A 17,725-nucleotide genomic window follows, 5' to 3' on the forward strand; every position below is an offset into this window, starting at 1 on the left:
GCGCCAAACCACTGAGCCACCCAGGGATCCCCAGAAAACACTAATATTTAAATGCAAAGTTAAAAGTATTCTATAATGTAAAAAAAAAAAAAAAAAGCAATCTTGTTTTTGAAATGTTCAGTTTATTTGATTTTGTGTGTATAAAAGTTCTTTAGGGATTTAAAAATGCTTTTCTAAATTAAAAAAAAGGCATAGAACAGAAATAAAGCTTTAAAAATGCTCTAAATCCTTATGCATTAAAACGTTTTCATTTTTTTTAAAGAAGCATCACTTTAACACTGCGTAAACTATGTATTCAACAAATTGGTATATGGATTATAATACAGGCACCTAAATCTCAGGCTTTACTTAGTCTCTCTACTGATTACTACTGTTGAGTATAAGTTTCATATGAGAATAGGAAAAAGGGAGCTCATCATTCCCCTGAGCATCTGGAATAAGTTCCTGCCAGAGGCAAGATAGTAATTTTTGTCTTTTTGTCCGTATAGCAAACCTAGTATTGGCTGAAATGAATCACATGCAGAAACTCAAATACTCTCACAGAAAGATTCCAGTGTTTGTGTGATTTCTTTTGCTGGAAAAATTGCATGTTTTTGACTCCTACATAATTCCTTTATCAATAGTAAAAATTTCCTCATGACATAGATCCTTCAATCTTTTTTTTTTAAGATTTTATTTATTTATTCATGAGAGACACAGAGAGAGAGGCAGAGACACAGGCAGAGGGAGAAGCAGGCTCCATGAAGGGAGCCCGACGTGGTACTCAATCCTGGGTTTCCAGGATCACGCCCTGGACTGAAGGTGGCGCTAAACCGCTGAGCCATCAGGGTTGCCCCAGATTCTTCAATCTTAACATTTTTGATAATTAACCATTAAGTCCCTGAATATTATATTATTATTATCATTATTATTAAAACACTTATTGTTTTGAATGAATATTAGCTCTGAATACTGGTAACCTAAAAACATGAAGTTTACTTCAACTCTTTTGTGGTTCTTTGGAGGAAGACATCTTTTTGTATAGTCTTAAGAAAATCTTTGCAAATCTCTTGGATGATAGAAGCACTCATAACAAGTGACAGTTACGGTGGGAGCTCACAAGATAGATCTTCTCTGTGCTCTACCATCAAGTAGATAAGTGATCTTGGGGAAGTGCTTCAACTTCTTAATCTATTCACTGATTATTTTAATCTTGATTACTTAGGCTCATTATGGTTCCAAAATTTCATGGCATCTTTCTATTTTTAATTATAGTTTTTAAAATCTAAGTAAAAAACCCATATCGGATTCAAAGGGAAAGTTCTATTAGCACTTAAATTAAATTTGAGTTGTTAGATATCTTACTGCTTCTCACTTTTCACTCACGGCTTCCACTGTGTGTGATTATGATTATTTAAGCCATATGCACTTAATGCATTAAGTCCAAGCAGAGGACTGTGATAAATCAGTAAAACTTCATTCTGAGTATTTATTCATTCTGTGGATTTGGTTGTATTGTGGTCAAATTTTTTCTAATTTTATATGCATATCTTGGGAGTTTGTTATTTGGCCACGCTCACATGGCTTGATACACTGATAAGTAATGCTAAGTGTTCAAGCACAGCTTTCCAGACTAAGTTTATTTCTACAGGTTAAACCACCTAGTTGCTTTTTTATCATTTCACTTTTTAAGATTATTAACAAAGTATGTATAAGTCAGCTTTTTAAAAACCTCTGCCACTTGAAGGATAATAAAATGACCCAAGGAAAGGAAGAAAAACATATTAGATGATATATAAAGTTTATACTTAATCCTATGCAATCAACAGTTAATGATACAATGTTTGTAGGCTAGGCTTACTTTTATTTTATTATAAGCCCTTTTGGTGTAGTGGTGTGGCTAGAAATGTAGAGTGTGGATCCAGATGAGTTGGGGAAAATTTACAGATAGAATTTTCAGAAGCTGAAGAGAAAAGCATATTGTCCTTAGAAGGTTTTAAAAAATTATTCAGATTTTCCATTAAGCTTTTTAGATCTCTCAACCATCTATTTTTTTTTCTATTACAATTTTAGCCCGTTCCTTTTATATTGTCTTCAGTTCAAGTTGGACAGTTGATCCATATTCTTTCTAATTTTCATTATATTTAAAACTGAAGTTTTCTCAATTTTATTTTCTTAAGCAATTATTTGTTAGTGGACATTAGGTACTATTTATAAATTCCCAATTCTTGGTTATAGTGCTACTTATTTATCTTATCATATAACTAAATACATATGTTTGTCAATCCACAGTAAGAAATGCAGTTTACATCACTTCTAAAGATGCCTCTGTTTGTGTGTGTGTGTGTATATATATAACTAAAATTATTCATTAAATAATTTCTACCCTTAGTACCTTGCAGGGCACTTTGGTTTTTTTATTCTGTTAGATATAAAAGTGATGGCTGTGACCCATTATGATTATCATCATCCATTAGTGCATCACAGACTACTACTTGAAAATCACTGAAAGATGTTGATTAGTATAAATGGGGAATCTTCTCCATCTTGCCCACATAGTAGATATATTACTGGGTTATTTTATATAATACTCATTTCATAGGATAGTTTGCATCTTGTTATATAAAGTTTTTTCCATTTTTAAATTTTGTATCAACTGAATCAAGAACTCTAATGTTCAGTACATCTTTAGCAAGCCTATTTCAAGTCTTTCTGTCTCAAGTAATTACTCTATATGTTGGTCACTTCATTGGACACCTTACCTCTAAACCTTAAAATACTTCAGTATAGCTTCATTTCATCTGTTATTACCCCCATTTCAAGATGGAAAACTGAGTGTTGGGAGATAGTTCATGCATTTTTCACGTGCCTGCACAGTATAAGTCTTCTAAGCAAAGGCATTTACATTGCGGGTGTTTTGTATAAGGAGAAATTCCTGGGTAGTGAAACTAGTAATGTGTCCATCCTTGGAGACATCCCAAAATTAAAATTAAAAGACCTCACCTTCCTCTTCCTGTAAGAGAGCTGCCTTTATACTAGAGTAATGCACTATCTTTCTTTTCTGGAGCAGAGCAGAAACCTTTAGAAGATCAGAGTTTCTTAGTTTTAGGATTACTCTCTGTGCTGCTCTCTGCTGCATGTGCCCGTAATATCCAGCCTTCACTGCATTGCCCCATGAGGATTGGAACTCAGGGAAATAGCACTAAGTTATTGCTCTGGCTGCTGTTTTTGCCATGAGCAATAAATTTTCTTTGTCTCTGATCCAGAGGTCTCATGTCCTCATGTCACTCTGTGTGTGTGTATGTGTGTGTGTGTGTGTGTGTGTGTGTGTGTGTGTGTAGAGAAAAAAGGAGAAAAGAGATAGGCAGACACTAATTTGTTAATGTATGTAGGACTATCAAATCCTTGATGGTTTCTGAATTAATACTTGTTTATAGGAAGTGCAGGGCTGTGCTTTTAGTAAATTCAAAACTGCAATTTGGCCTTAAGCCTTACATAGGTGGCTAACAAAACTAGACAATACAGTGCCAATGACTAGGATTTAGCATAAGCAGATAATATAAATATTTTCTGTCACATTTGTGTGTTTATGGTCTATGACTCTGAATATTTTTCTCCCCACCCTTTTATGTTAAACTAAAAAAAGTGGTAGGCTGGGATTGGAGTATCTAGGATGAAATTCTATTTATATGGATAAAATTTTGTAGCCATATGTATATATTTCATAATACATTGAAAAATAAAGTATAATCACCTTTAATAATAAAATAAATTACTTATTAAAAAATCTACTTAATGCACAGAATAAAAATAATTCTAGAATTTTTGAAGTTAACGTATTTCTCAGTAACTAGAATTATAATGTAAACTATAAAACTGGACTTAATTTGCCATTTATTTATAATAGTTTAAAAACGGAATCTATCTCATAATTGTGACAGATGCAAACTTGGAGTATACATCTATATTACCTGTTATGGAATTGACTCATATCCATAAATGCTGATTTCAAATGACAGGGTTTATGTAATACTTTGGGTATTATTAATCCTATGTTTTAAGGCATAACTCATAATGCAAGTTGACCTTATGGAACATTTAAGGGAAATTCCTTCATTTAGCATTATATAGGTTTCTATGTGATATATAGGACACTTGATTTAATATTAACATCTGTGTAGACACAAGCCTATTGTCCACTTCAAATTTTTATATATATAGAATATAAAATAGTTTGCGCAAACGCATATGGATTAGTTTATTAATATAATTTTATATTAAAACCCTTTATACCCACTTAAATGTATATATAATTTGCATTACATGTATTTCATAGTAGGAGATAAGAAATAGACTAAACCTTCCATTCTTGGAGGTAAAAATTCTTTATCCTGTGTTTGGCTACATGAGAAAGATGAAGGTATTTTTGTTTTCCATAAGTTATCAACAAACACTTATTATAGATACATCAGCAGATGCTTACTACATCTCTACAGATCCATTCATAAATATAACCACATTTCCTGAAGTATAGTTAGAACTGTCTGACATGGATAATTATGAGAAAATAATTAGCAACATACATAATTTGTAAATATTAACTAGTTACTTAGGATATTCTGAATCGTAGTTATTCCAAATTGCATATCATGCCAGAAGAAATCAAGATGATAACAGAATAAGCGATGGGTAGAAACTTGCATAAAATCAAATTGTTTGTACAGAGGCAGAATGACCCAGTTTGTTTCCTTTATTCACTTTTCTTATTTTCTTCAGAATTTACTTAAATAATTTATTCCGATCTTCAAATTCCTGCCCAGTCTCCTGTCCCTTTTATCAGAAGACAGTTTCTCAACTTTTCCTACTAAGCAATCATTTTAGCCATTAAGAAGTATTCTCAATGTCTGAACTCTCTGTATTTAAATGTAATAAGTTATTTTTAGTCTTCATACTAAATATCCAGTACCTTTTGAAATTTTTAATATAGAACATTTCCACTTAGCAATTCTTCATATGATAATATATAATTATAGAAAGTATAATTTCCTTTGTTGATTAACTGTTACTGGTTAATGCTGAAGTAATTGCTGATATTTATTTTCTCTGTTCTCTTTTTTAAAAAAATACCACTTGCTTTCTTGTTAGTACTTTACAAACATTTACCAAGTTAATGTGTAAGTTGTAAAACAGATATAAAATTGTTTTTGGAAAAAAAATTTTAAATGGAAGTGTTTTTGGCAGTAAAACTTTTTCTTTGAGAGTGAAGGGATACTGGATTACAATCAACATTTTTAGATATTTCATATGTAGAGAACCAAATAAAATTATAAAGTTGATATAAATATCAATGTGCTATGCAACTTCACACTTTATATGTTCATGTCCCCAAATTGGAGTGTTTTAAGAAGCATGAAGAGTTCTCCAAATTAGTTTATGTATTGCTTGTCTGGTTATGTTCTGTAGATTTTTTAAAATAGTAATTCTGCAAGAAAGGCAAGGAAAATTTGCTTTGGAAAGAGTGAAAACTGCAAATGCATTTTATGTTCTATGACACTGTATATTGTATCTAGCTGGTAAACTATAATTGTTGTACTACGGATTCAGAAAATATAAGCTGATAGGCATAATGATAGCTATTTTGTAAATATGAATATTTAAGCATTAGTTGAAATCTAAAATAGTTACCAATGGATGTTTTAAAAATTTGCCTATAATCTTTAAAACTGGCATTTTTAAACTGTGGTTCATGAATTATCAGTTGGAATGGAAGTCTGTTTATGGACCTATAGGAGGCCCATAAATCCATTAAAGGTTTACATTTAAACATGTGGGGTTTTTTGGAGAATACTTAACTTTTATCATAGTCTAAAAAACAAAAACAAACAAAAAAAAACAACCAAGACCCACTGATTTAAAATCACCGATGAAGGCCATAGGGGATCCCACTATATATACAGTTGATCCTCATTATTTGTAGATACTATGTTTGCAAGTTTACCTACTCAGTAAAAATTTACTTGCAAATACCAAATCCGTACTCAGGGCACCTTTGCAGTCATTCACAGTTATAAACAGAACAGGAAAAGAAAAAAAAAAAAGATGATGTGCACATTATCATCTGAAGTAACACTTTACCTTCTTGTTTCATGATACTCATAAACAAGTATCCTTTGCATGGTATATTTAGTGCCATTTTCCCATTTTTGTGCTTTGTGATTTTGTTGTTTAAAAAGGCCATCAAGCATAGTACTAAAACGAAGTCTAGTGTTCCTAGGTGCCAGAAGGCTGTAATGTGCTCTAGAGAAAATTTTGTTAGATGTGCTTTGTTCTGGCATGAGTTATAGTGCTTTTGATTGTGAATTCAGTGTTAACAAATCAAATATTATGATGTGTGTATATATGTATGTATGCTTATATATAGCTATATATACAGCTTTTTATATCTGTATATATAAATAAATAATGTCTCTCTAAACAAAACACAAAAAACAAAATTATGTAGTGATATTAATTGGTTGAAAAATAATGTAACCAAGGCATTGCAGGAACCTAACCCTGTAGTTCCCATAGGTACAATGTTTCCGTATTCATAAATTAGAGCTAAGGAAGCTAATCTCATTGATCTTTTGAAGTCTTTTTCTCGCCCCCCCCCCCCCAAGTTTCGCCAATCCCACATCAAACCACAATTTCTTGTTCACACCATGTATTCCATTTGGAACATTAATTATGTCTAAATAATTAAGTGTTCAGCAATGAATATTCTCTTCATCAGGTCATTTCTGAAAGATGACTGCTATCATTTCACTTGAAGTGTTTCTTTTTAAACTTAATATTTCATAATGTACTTTTTTATGAACATTTACTGATGTTAGACCAGGCTATGTATGCATCATTCATCTCTTAATATCTTACATCACACGCTTTTAACATAACCATGATAACTGCTGTTGATTTAAGTGGACTTCATGTTTATACTTTGTAGCTCTGCTAGAATTCATTGATCTGCTTCAGATTTCTGCCTGAAATGTTTTTACTGCTCATTATACCATATATTGTAATATAATACCATATATTGCTCTAGGATATTTGTAACCATTTACACTGAGTTTAGTCATTTTATCTGAGGGCTTGCTAATTTGTTAATAGATGAAGAGTTAGAAACATCCTTATCTAACAGTTATGAGCTATATATTTACATACTTGACCATATTCAGTGAATCAAAGTGTATTTTTCATTTTTCAAAACTAAAGGAATTTGAGGCTCCCTCTTTCTGACAAATGGAGTAACAAATAGTAGATTAATTGTCTCACCTGAAATAATAAGACAAGTTCTATGGTCATGTCTATAGATGCAGAAAAAGCATTTCAAAATCTAACGTTGATTCCTTATAAAATCACTTTACAGACTGGGAATATTGGGGAGACCTCAGCCTGGCAGATAGCATTATTAAGAACCAATGGTAACATTGTATTTGTTGCTGAAAGGCTAAATGCTTTCCCACTAAGATTAGGAACAAGACCAGAATGTCTGCTTTCACCACTATTTAACATTGTAGTGGAGGCTCTAGCCAGAGTCCTTAGACAATAAAAAGGAAAACATCTAGATTAGAAAAGCAGAAGTAAATCTGTCATTATTCACCAGTGATATGATCTTCTATGTATATTATCCTATGGAATCTACAAAAAAAAACCTAGAGCTAATAATTGAGTTTCGCACATTAACAGGATTCAAGATCAGTATTTTCAATCGAATGTATTTTTCTTTAGCAATAAAAAATTTGAAATTTAACAAAAAGCAGTGTTTACCATAACATCAATAATATAGGGGACAAATCTGACAAAAATATGAAACGTGTTTACTTAAAACTATAAAACGTCACTGAAGAAAATTAAGTGGACAGATTGCTGAGATAAGTCACCAGTAGTTTGATCCATAAAAGAAAAAAAATTAATTGTATTTTGGGTATATACGTAGGTCAAAACTTACATAATTTTATATCTTAAATTTGTGTAAATAATTTGGCATTATTTAAACCTCTATAAAGCTATTAAAACATATCAACAAACAGAAAAACTAAGGAAATTTGTGACCACGTAACACAAAATGATTTGTCTAAAGTCAACTCAATTTTTAATCACAAGATAACCTCTAAAAATGACAACATCACTGAACAAAAGTTAATGAGTGTGGTATATAGATTGTTAGATGCCAGTTAGCATTATTTCTTTGAAACCAGATCTAGCTTAAGGATTCATAAGCTTGACCAACTTTTTTACTTGTTAAAATACATTTGCCTACAATGTCTGGAATAGCATTCAAAAATCTGGGCAACATCTTTTGAACCTTTTTTCTACAATTGCTCCAATAGATTATGATTAGAAATGAGTTTCCGTGTTTAGGGTAGAAAATATTTAAGAATTATTTATTATTAAGAATTTTTTATTAATATTTTTAAAGATCATATGGAGTAATGTTAACATATTTTAAAATATTCTTGAAATTTTTATTGTGGAGATATGGTAAACTATTAGTTTCAGGGTAGCTTTTTAGTCATGTTTCCTTTTTAAGTACATTATTGTTTTTTTCAAACAATACATTATAATGAAAAATTCGCAATGAAATGTGTGTAGAAGTTGCAAATTTGGGGTTTGGTAAAAATGTAAAATCAATCACGTTTATATATTAGAAAAATCTTAAACTTTGCTGCCCCACGCATGCCAAAAGATAAAGTCCATTCCCCTCAACTTTCTGAAATGGTTTAGATTTCTAACATATGTAGTTTGAAAAGATATGTATTTGTTTTTACTTATATTCTGGAAAAACTGGGAGGTTTAGCCATAATGCTGACACATCAATGTATGAAAAAATTGATAATCAATGTATGAAAGAGATTGTTTTTTGCAAGAGAGAATTCATACATTAAATTAATTACATTCTTTAATTGTGTACATGTCTTGGCTATCAAGGAATTTCCATTGTGTACCTATTATTTCTTAGAAATGAGTTATGAATTATCCTGTAATTGAAATATTCTATTTTTTGTGGACCTTACAAAATAATAGTTTCTATGAATAATGAACTTTTTTGTGTGTCTCTTAATAACTTGTAATTTTTAATACCAGTTGACTCTTTGAGGGCGAGGTACACATAGTGTTACTGCTGTTAAAAGTGAACTAAATGAAGACTTACAGTTCTTAAAGTAATAGTTGCATGTCTTTTTTACTATATATTTTGTTACTTAGTGCCTGTATGATCATTTTGTTATTGTTATTTAAATCCCAACTCTGTCTAATAAATGGGGCATTTCTGATAATCAGTACTTTTTATTTTAATAAAAATTCCATTCATATTTTCACATCAGTTATAGTCTCAGTTATTGTTTCTACTTGCTCTCCTCAGAACAATGACTTTAAATTAAATCTCAGCATGATTTTTACATGTACTTCAGATCCTTCCATGCTGAGTTAGTAGGCATTTATTGAATGCTTAATATTTCTTTATAGCATTGATTTGGAATATGTTTCTTGAATTTTAAAATATTTCGAGTCACTCATCTTACTCTTTGAAAGCATAAAACTTTTATGAGTAACTCATTTACATTACTTCCATTTCAAGTTAATAATACTAGGCGTTATTTGGAAAACTAGGAAAAAATTATTGTGAAATGACAATTCTGCTCCAATATTCTCAGGATAATTTAACATTTCTTCTTTAACACTCTTTTTTTGTATGTGTTATTTATTTGGGTCCAACAGAAGTTGGATAAAATGCCCTTTTTAATAACTTTTATATCTTAATAGTCTAAAGATGTTTAAGTGAATTGAATTGTGGCTTGTATGGGTATCTATTAAGGATTCCCAAATTGGAAGGTAAGGAATAATCTAACAGGTGGTGGCCTGACTTCATTGTTGTAACTTAGTAATCATCCTAATTTCAGAGTTTGTTGAATGTGATTCTTTTTTAGCCCCATGCTCTCATGTCTACATGCTCTACATTATCATCCCTTATGGCTTTGTGTATGAAATATAAAGTTCTAGCATTCTGCTGACTAAAGCTTCTCATTCTTTGTAATCTTTCCCTGACTTTTCTCGTATTATTTCAGTTCTTTGATTATATAGAATTCTCCTACCCCTTGTACCTCTTAAGTTTCAGCGCCTTCTAATCTGCCTTTCTACTGCACTTATTAGATAATGCATCTGGCCTCACTTAAATTTTTCCTCTCAATTTTTGTGTCCTATAATTTCACAATGGCTGTCCACCAATTCTAATTCAGTCTAACTTTCTATCTACCACTTTTTTATACCTTAGGATATTAAGACTATTAGGTGAAAATCATAATAACATTATACAGGTGAGTCCTTTTACAAATTCTTGGTTTTCAGACCCTCACTTTGCTCATCCTAAGTAACATTTTTGAAAATTGTAGATTTTCTCTAGAAATTCTTTTGAAAATTAATGTCTTATATAATTTTAAATAAATACGTTATTATTCATCCACTTGAAGGAGACTCATTTCCAAAATAGGAATGCATTCTAGAAAGTTGAGGAATATAATTGATAGGTGAAAACACTACTGTATGTTCTACTCTGCTTGCAAATAGAAGTGTGGTTCTTTTATTTATGACCTGAAATAAGTAGAACAAATCTTGTCAAATTTTGCATTAAAAACACTGCTTTATAATTAAGATTTTTACAGTGATATACAGGATAAGCACTTCAAAATATAAAAGCAGTTCCATGATTTTGATAATTATCATTGTATAACATGCTAATATTAGGGTAAACTGTATAAAGGGTATGTGGAAATTCTCTTATTATTTCTGCAACTTTTCTCTAAGTATAAATATCACATCACAGTGTAGATATATTAGCATACTGGTTACATAAAATTTATGTATTAAAAACTGATATAAAAACTAAATTTCCGGGGCTAGGAATTTGGGTGGCTAGGTGGTTGAGTGTCTGCCTTTGGCTCAGATCATGATCCTGGGGTCCTGGGATCAAGTCCACATCCTGCAAGGAGCCTGCTTTTCCCTCTGCCTATGTCTCTGCCTCTCTCTGTGTCTCTCATGAATAAATAAATAAAATCTTAAAAAAAAAAAAACCTAAATTTCCTAAAGCATATATGTTTTTTAATTATCCAAAATTAAATTATAAACCTATTCAATGAGTCCATCTATATGCAAGACATTTTCTAGGCATTGTAAAGGAATGACACATGTCTGCATCTACAGTGCTTTCTGTTTCTTACCCAATTGTCATTTTTCTTTGTATTTATTCAAATTTTTATTTCCTGCATTATCTTCCCCTACCCTCACCAAGCAACTTCATATCCTACTCTGTAAATATAATAGAAATCACCAGGTTTCCACTTCATCTTCTCTTCAAATTTGTTTATATAATTTTATCTTTTTAACTCCATTATGACGTCTTTTTCATTCTCTAGAACCTCAAACTGTTATCCTTTTCCCCCTTTCCCTTCTCTATGAGATGTATAGAAAGAGTATTATAAAAAAATTTTCAAGATTTATTTATTTATTTTAGAAAGGATGGATGAGGCAGAAGGATAGTGAGAGAATCCTAAGAAAACTCCCTGCTTAATAGAGAGCAGACCCTGGGCTCTATCTCGGGACCCTGAGATCATGACCTGAACTGAAATCAAGATTTGAACCCTTAACTGGCTACCCAGGCACCTCTGTACTTTAAATTTAGTACGAGGTTACCACTCATTGTTTATTCAATACCTGCAGTCTAGGATCTCAATTTTACCTCCCTTTGAAACATGGTATTTTTTTTTTTACAAAGGTCACGAAAAATATAGTTGTCAAATCCAATTACTGTTGAAAATCTGGATCGTAATTGACCCACTTGTTTAATTTGTTGATTACTCTCTCAATTTTGAAACTTATTTTTCTTTCTTCCATTATCTTTCAGGAAAAATGATACTCTTTGTTCTTTGCTTATTAACTCCTTGATGTCCTTTCTCTGTACCCTTTACTGACTTAACTTTTTCTGTCAATTTTTATTGTTTCTAATTTCATAAATTATAAAGATATAAAATAGATTAAAAGGCCAAAAAGATTGTAGGTGAAGGAAAATAAAATGAAAACAAGAAAAATATTTGCAAGATGTATCAGAAAAAGAGGTAGTATGTCCCTTATATGAAAACAGATTCTAGGATTCTTTGCATTGGTTAAGAAGAAAAGAAAAACCCAACTGAAAAGTAAATAAAAAATATAATGAGTAATTCAGTTTACCTAAGAAATGAATTGTTTATAAGTAAATGAAAAGCTCCTCACTTTAATTAACAATAAAAAATACAAGTTAAAATAAAAGTTACATTTGTTGTCACATTGTATTAAAAAAACTGATTGGGGGGGGAGGAGCAAGATGGCGGAAGAGTAGGGTCTCCAAATCACCTGTCTCCACCAAATTACCTAGAAAACCTTCAAATTATCCTGAAAATCTATCAATTCGGCCTGAGATTTAAAGAGAGACCAGCTGGAATGCTACAGTGAGAAGAGTTCGCGCTTCTATCAAGGTAGGAAGACAGGGAAAAAGAAATAAAGAAACAAAGGCCTCCAAGGGGGAGGGGCCCGCGAGGAGCCGGGCTGAGGCCGGGGCGAGTGTCCCCAGGACAGGAGAGCCCCGTCCCGGAGAAGCAGGAGCTGCACCAACCTTCCCGGGCGGAAAGGGGCTCGCAGGGAGTTGGAGCAGGACCCAGGAGGGCGGGGATGCCCTCGGGCTCCCCGGGACAGTAACAGCAACTGCGCGTCCAGGAGAGTGCGCCGAGCTCCCTAAGGGCTGCAGCGCGCACGACGGGACCCGGAGCATCTCCCAGGGGCTCGGGCAGAGGAAGAGGCTCTGTGCGGAGGGGGCTGCGCGGTTCCAGGAGCAGCTCGGAGGGGCTCGGGCGGCGGCTCCGCGGAGGGGGTTGCGCGGCCCGGGAGCGCGAATCCAACGGCGCAGACTCCGGAGCACAGGGCGCCGGGACACAGCCCAGGATCCGGCCTCCCCCCGGGACAGGCAGAGGCCGGGAGGGCCCAGGACAGCAAGGAAGCTCCTGCCCCGAGCTGAGCAGATCAGCGGCCCCGCCCCAGAGCCTCCAGGCCCTGCAGACGGAGTTCCTGCCGGAGCTGAATCCAGGTTTCCAGAGCTGGCCCCGCCACTGGGGCTGTTCCTCCTGCGGCCTCACGGGGTAAACAACCCCCACTGAGCCCTGCACCAGGCAGGGGCACAGCAGCTCCCCCAACTGCTAACACCTGAAAATCAGCACAACAGGCCCCTCCCCCAGAACACCAGCTAGACTGACAGCTTCCAGGAGAAGCCAAGGGACTTAAAGTACACAGAATCAGAAGATACACCCCGTGATTCTTTTTTTTTTGTTGTTGTTTTGTTTTGTTTTGTTTTGCTTTTTGATTTGTTTCCTTCCCCCACCCCCTTTTTTTCTCCTTTCTTTTTCTTTCTCTTTTTCTTCTTCTTTTTTTTTTTCGTTTTTTTTTCTTCCCTTTTTTTTCTCTTTCTCTTTTCTTTCCTTCTTTCTCTCCTCTCTTTTTCTCTTTTTCCCAATACAACTTGCTTTTGGCCACTCTGCACTGAGCAAAATGACTAGAAGGAAAACCTCACCTCAAAAGAAAGAATCAGAAACAGTCCTCTCTCCCACAGAGTTACAAAATCTGGATTACAATTCAATGTCAGAAAGCCAATTCAGAAGCACTATTATACAGCTACTGGTGGCTCTAGAAAAAAGTATAAAGGACTCAAGAGACTTCATGACTGCAGAATTTAGAGCTAATCAGGCAGAAATTAAAAATCAATTGAATGAGATGCAATCCAAACTAGAAGTCCTAACGACAAGGGTTAACGAGGTGGAAGAACGAGTGAGTGACATAGAAGACAAGTTGATAGCAAAGAGGGAAACTGAGGAAAAAAGAGACAAACAAAAGACCATGAAGATAGATTAAGGGAAATAAACGACAGCCTGAGAAAGAAAAACCTACGTTTAATTGGGGTTCCCGAGGGCGCCGAAAGGGCCAGAGGGCCAGAATATGTATTTGAACAAATTCTAGCTGAAAACTTTCCTAATCTGGGAAGGGAAACAGGCATTCAGATCGAGGAAATAGATCCCCCCCTAAAATCAATAAAAACCGTTCAACACCTCGACATCTAATAGTGAAGCTTGCAAATTCCAAAGATAAAGAGAAGATCCTTAAAGCAGCAAGAGACAAGAAATCCCTGACTTTTATGGGGAGGAGTATTAGGGTAACAGCAGACCTCTCCACAGAGACCTGGCAGGCCAGAAAGGGCTGGCAGGATATATTCAGGGTCCTAAATGAGAAGAACATGCAACCAAGAATACTTTATCCAGCAAGGCTCTCATTCAAAATGGAAGGAGAGATAAAGAGCTTCCAAGACAGGCAGCAACTAAAAGAATATGTGACCTCCAAACCAGCTCTGCAAGAAATTTTAAGGGGGACTCTTAAAATTCCCCTTTAAGAAGAAGTTCAGTGGAACAGTCCACAAAAACAAGGACTGAATAGATATCATGATGACACTAAACTCATATCTCTCAATAGTAACTCTGAATGTGAACGGGCTTAATGACCCCATCAAAAGGTGCAGGGTTTCAGACTGGATAAAAAAGCAGGACCCATCTATTTGCTGTCTACAAGAGACTCATTTTAGACAGAAGGACACCTACAGCCTGAAAATAAAAGGTTGGAGAACCATTTACCATTCGAATGGTCCTCAAAAGAAAGCAGGGGTAGCCATCCTTATATCAGATAAACTAAAATTTACCCCAAAGACTGTAGTGAGAGATGAAGAGGGACACTATATCATACTTAAAGGATCTATTCAACAAGAGGACTTAACAATCCTCAATATATATGCCCCGAATGTGGGAGCTGCCAAATATATAAATCAATTATTAACCAAAGTGAAGAAATACTTAGATAATAATACACTTATACTTGGTGACTTCAATCTAGCTCTTTCTATACTCGATAGGTCTTCTAAGCACAACATCTCCAAAGAAACGAGTGCTTTAAATGATACACTGGACCAGATGGATTTCACAGATATCTACAGAACTTTACATCCAAACTCAACTGAATACACATTCTTCTCAAGCGCACATGGAACTTTCTCCAGAATAGACCACATATTGGGTCACAAATCGGGTCTGAACCGATACCAAAAGATTGGGATCGTCCCCTGCATATTCTCAGACCATAATGCCTTGAAATTAGAACTAAATCATAACAAGAAGTCTGGAAGGACCTCAAACACGTGGAGGTTAAGGACCATCCTGCTAAAAGATAAAAGGGTCAACCAGGAAATTAAGGAAGAATTAAAAAGATTCATGGAAACTAATGAGAATGAAGATACAACCGTTCAAAATCTTTGGGATGCAGCAAAAGCAGTCCTAAGGGGGAAATACATCGCAATACAAGCATCCATTCAAAAACTGGAAAGAACTCAAATACAAAAGCTAACCTTACACATAAAGGAGCTAGAGAAAAAACAGCAAATAGATCCTACACCCAAGAGAAGAAGGGAGTTATTAAAGATTCGAGCAGAACTCAACGAAATCGAGACCAGAAGAACTGTGGAACAGATCCACAGAACCAGGAGTTGGTTCTTTGAAAGAATTAATAAGATAGATAAACCATTAGCCAGCCTTATTAAAAAGAAGAGAGAGAAGACTCAAATTAATAAAATCATGAAGGGATCCCTGGGTGGCGCAGCGGTTTGGCGCCTGCCTTTGGCCCAGGGCGCGATCCTGGAGACCCGGGATCGAATCCCACATCGGGCTCCCGGTGCATGGAGCCTGCTTCTCCCTCTGCCTGAGTCTCTGCCTCTCTCTCTCTCTCTGTGACTATCATAAATAAATAAAAATTTAAAAAATAAAATAAAATAAAATAAAATAAAATCATGAATGAGAAAGGAGAGATCACTACCAACACCAAGGAAATACAAACGATTTTAAAAACATATTATGAACAGCTATACGCCAATAAATTAGGCAATCTAGAAGAAATGGACGCATTCTTGGAAAGCCACAAACTACCAAAACTGGAACAGGAAGAAATAGAAAACCTGAACAGGCCAATAACCAGGGAGGAAATTGAAGCAGTCATCAAAAACCTCCCAAGACACAAGAGTCCAGGGCCAGATGGCTTCCCAGAGGAATTTTATCAAACGTTTAAAGAAGAAACCATACCTATTCTCCTAAAGCTGTTTGGAAAGATAGAAAGAGATGGAGTACTTCCAAATTCTTTCTATGAGGCCAGCATCACCTTAATTCCAAAACCAGACAAAGACCCCACCAAAAAGGAGAATTACAGACCAATATCCCTGATGAACATGGATGCAAAAATTCTCAACAAGATACTGGCCAATAGGATCCAACAGTACATTAAGAAAATTATTCACCATGACCAAGTAGGATTTATCCCTGGGACACAAGGCTGGTTCAACACCCGTAAAACAATCAATGTGATTGATCATATCAGCAAGAGAAAAACCAAGAACCATATGATCCTCTCATTGGATGCAGAGAAAGCATTTGACAAAATACAGCATCCATTCCTGATCAAAACTCTTCAGAGTGTAGGGATAGAGGGAACATTCCTCGACATCTTAAAAGCCATCTATGAAAAGCCCACAGCAAATATCATTCTCAATGGGGAAGCACTGGGAGCCTTTCCCCTAAGATCAGGAACAAGACAGAATGTCCACTCTCACCACTGCTATTCAACATAGTACTGGAAGTCCTAGCCTCAGCAATCAGACAACAAAAAGACATTAAAGGCATTCAAATTGGCAAAGAAGAAGTCAGACTCTCCCTCTTCGCCGATGACATGATACTCTACATAGAAAACCCAAAAGTCTCCACCCCAAGATTGCTAGAACTCATACAGCAATTCGGTAGCGTGGCAGGATACAAAATCAATGCCCAGAAGTCAGTGGCATTTCTATACACTAACAATGAGACTGAAGAAAGAGAAATTAAGGAGTCAATCCCATTTACAATTGCACCCAAAAGCATAAGATACCTAGGGATAAACCTAACCAAAGATGTAAAGGATCTATACCCTCAAAACTATAGAACACTTCTGAAAGAAATTGAGGAAGACACAAAGAGATGGAAAAATATTCCATGCTCATGGATTGGCAGATTTAATATTGTGAAAATGTCAATGTTACCCAGGGCAATATACACGTTTAATGCAATCCCTATCAAAATACCATGGACTTTCTTCAGAGAGTTAGAACAAATTATTTTAAGATTTGTGTGGAATCAGAAAAGACCCCGAATAGCCAGGGGAATTTTAAAAAAGAAAACCATATCTGGGGGCATCACAATGCCAGATTTCAGGTTGTACTACAAAGCTGTGGTCATCAAGACAGTGTGGTACTGGCACAAAAACAGACACATAGATCAGTGGAACAGAATAGAGAATCCAGAAGTGGACCCTGAACTTTATGGGCAACTAATATTTGATAAAGGAGGAAAGACTATCCATTGGAAGAAAGACAGTCTCTTCAATAAATGGTGCTGGGAAAATTGGACATCCACATGCAGAAGAATGAAACTAGACCACTCTCTTTCACCATACACAAAGATAAACTCAAAATGGATGAAAGATCTAAATGTGAGACAAGATTCCATCAAAATCCTAGAGAAGAACACAGGCAACACCCTTTTTGAACTCGGCCACAGTAACTTCTTGCAAGATA

General features: G+C 34.9%; 1 protein-coding gene and 1 non-coding gene across 10 annotated transcripts in view; one reads left to right on the forward strand and one right to left on the reverse strand.

The window, feature by feature from the left end:
• ADK (adenosine kinase) overlaps positions 1-17,725 on the forward strand; it is a 508,004-nt gene that overhangs the window by 202,185 nt on the left and 288,094 nt on the right. The gene's annotated exons all lie outside the window — the stretch shown is intronic.
• On the reverse strand, positions 6,720-6,786 carry LOC119871711. The gene has a single exon (XR_005358779.1). It is a non-coding gene; the product is annotated as a small nucleolar RNA SNORD2 (small nucleolar RNA).

This window comes from Canis lupus, chromosome 4 (assembly GCF_011100685.1).
Source record: "Canis lupus familiaris isolate Mischka breed German Shepherd chromosome 4, alternate assembly UU_Cfam_GSD_1.0, whole genome shotgun sequence".
NCBI lineage: Eukaryota > Metazoa > Chordata > Mammalia > Carnivora > Canidae > Canis > Canis lupus.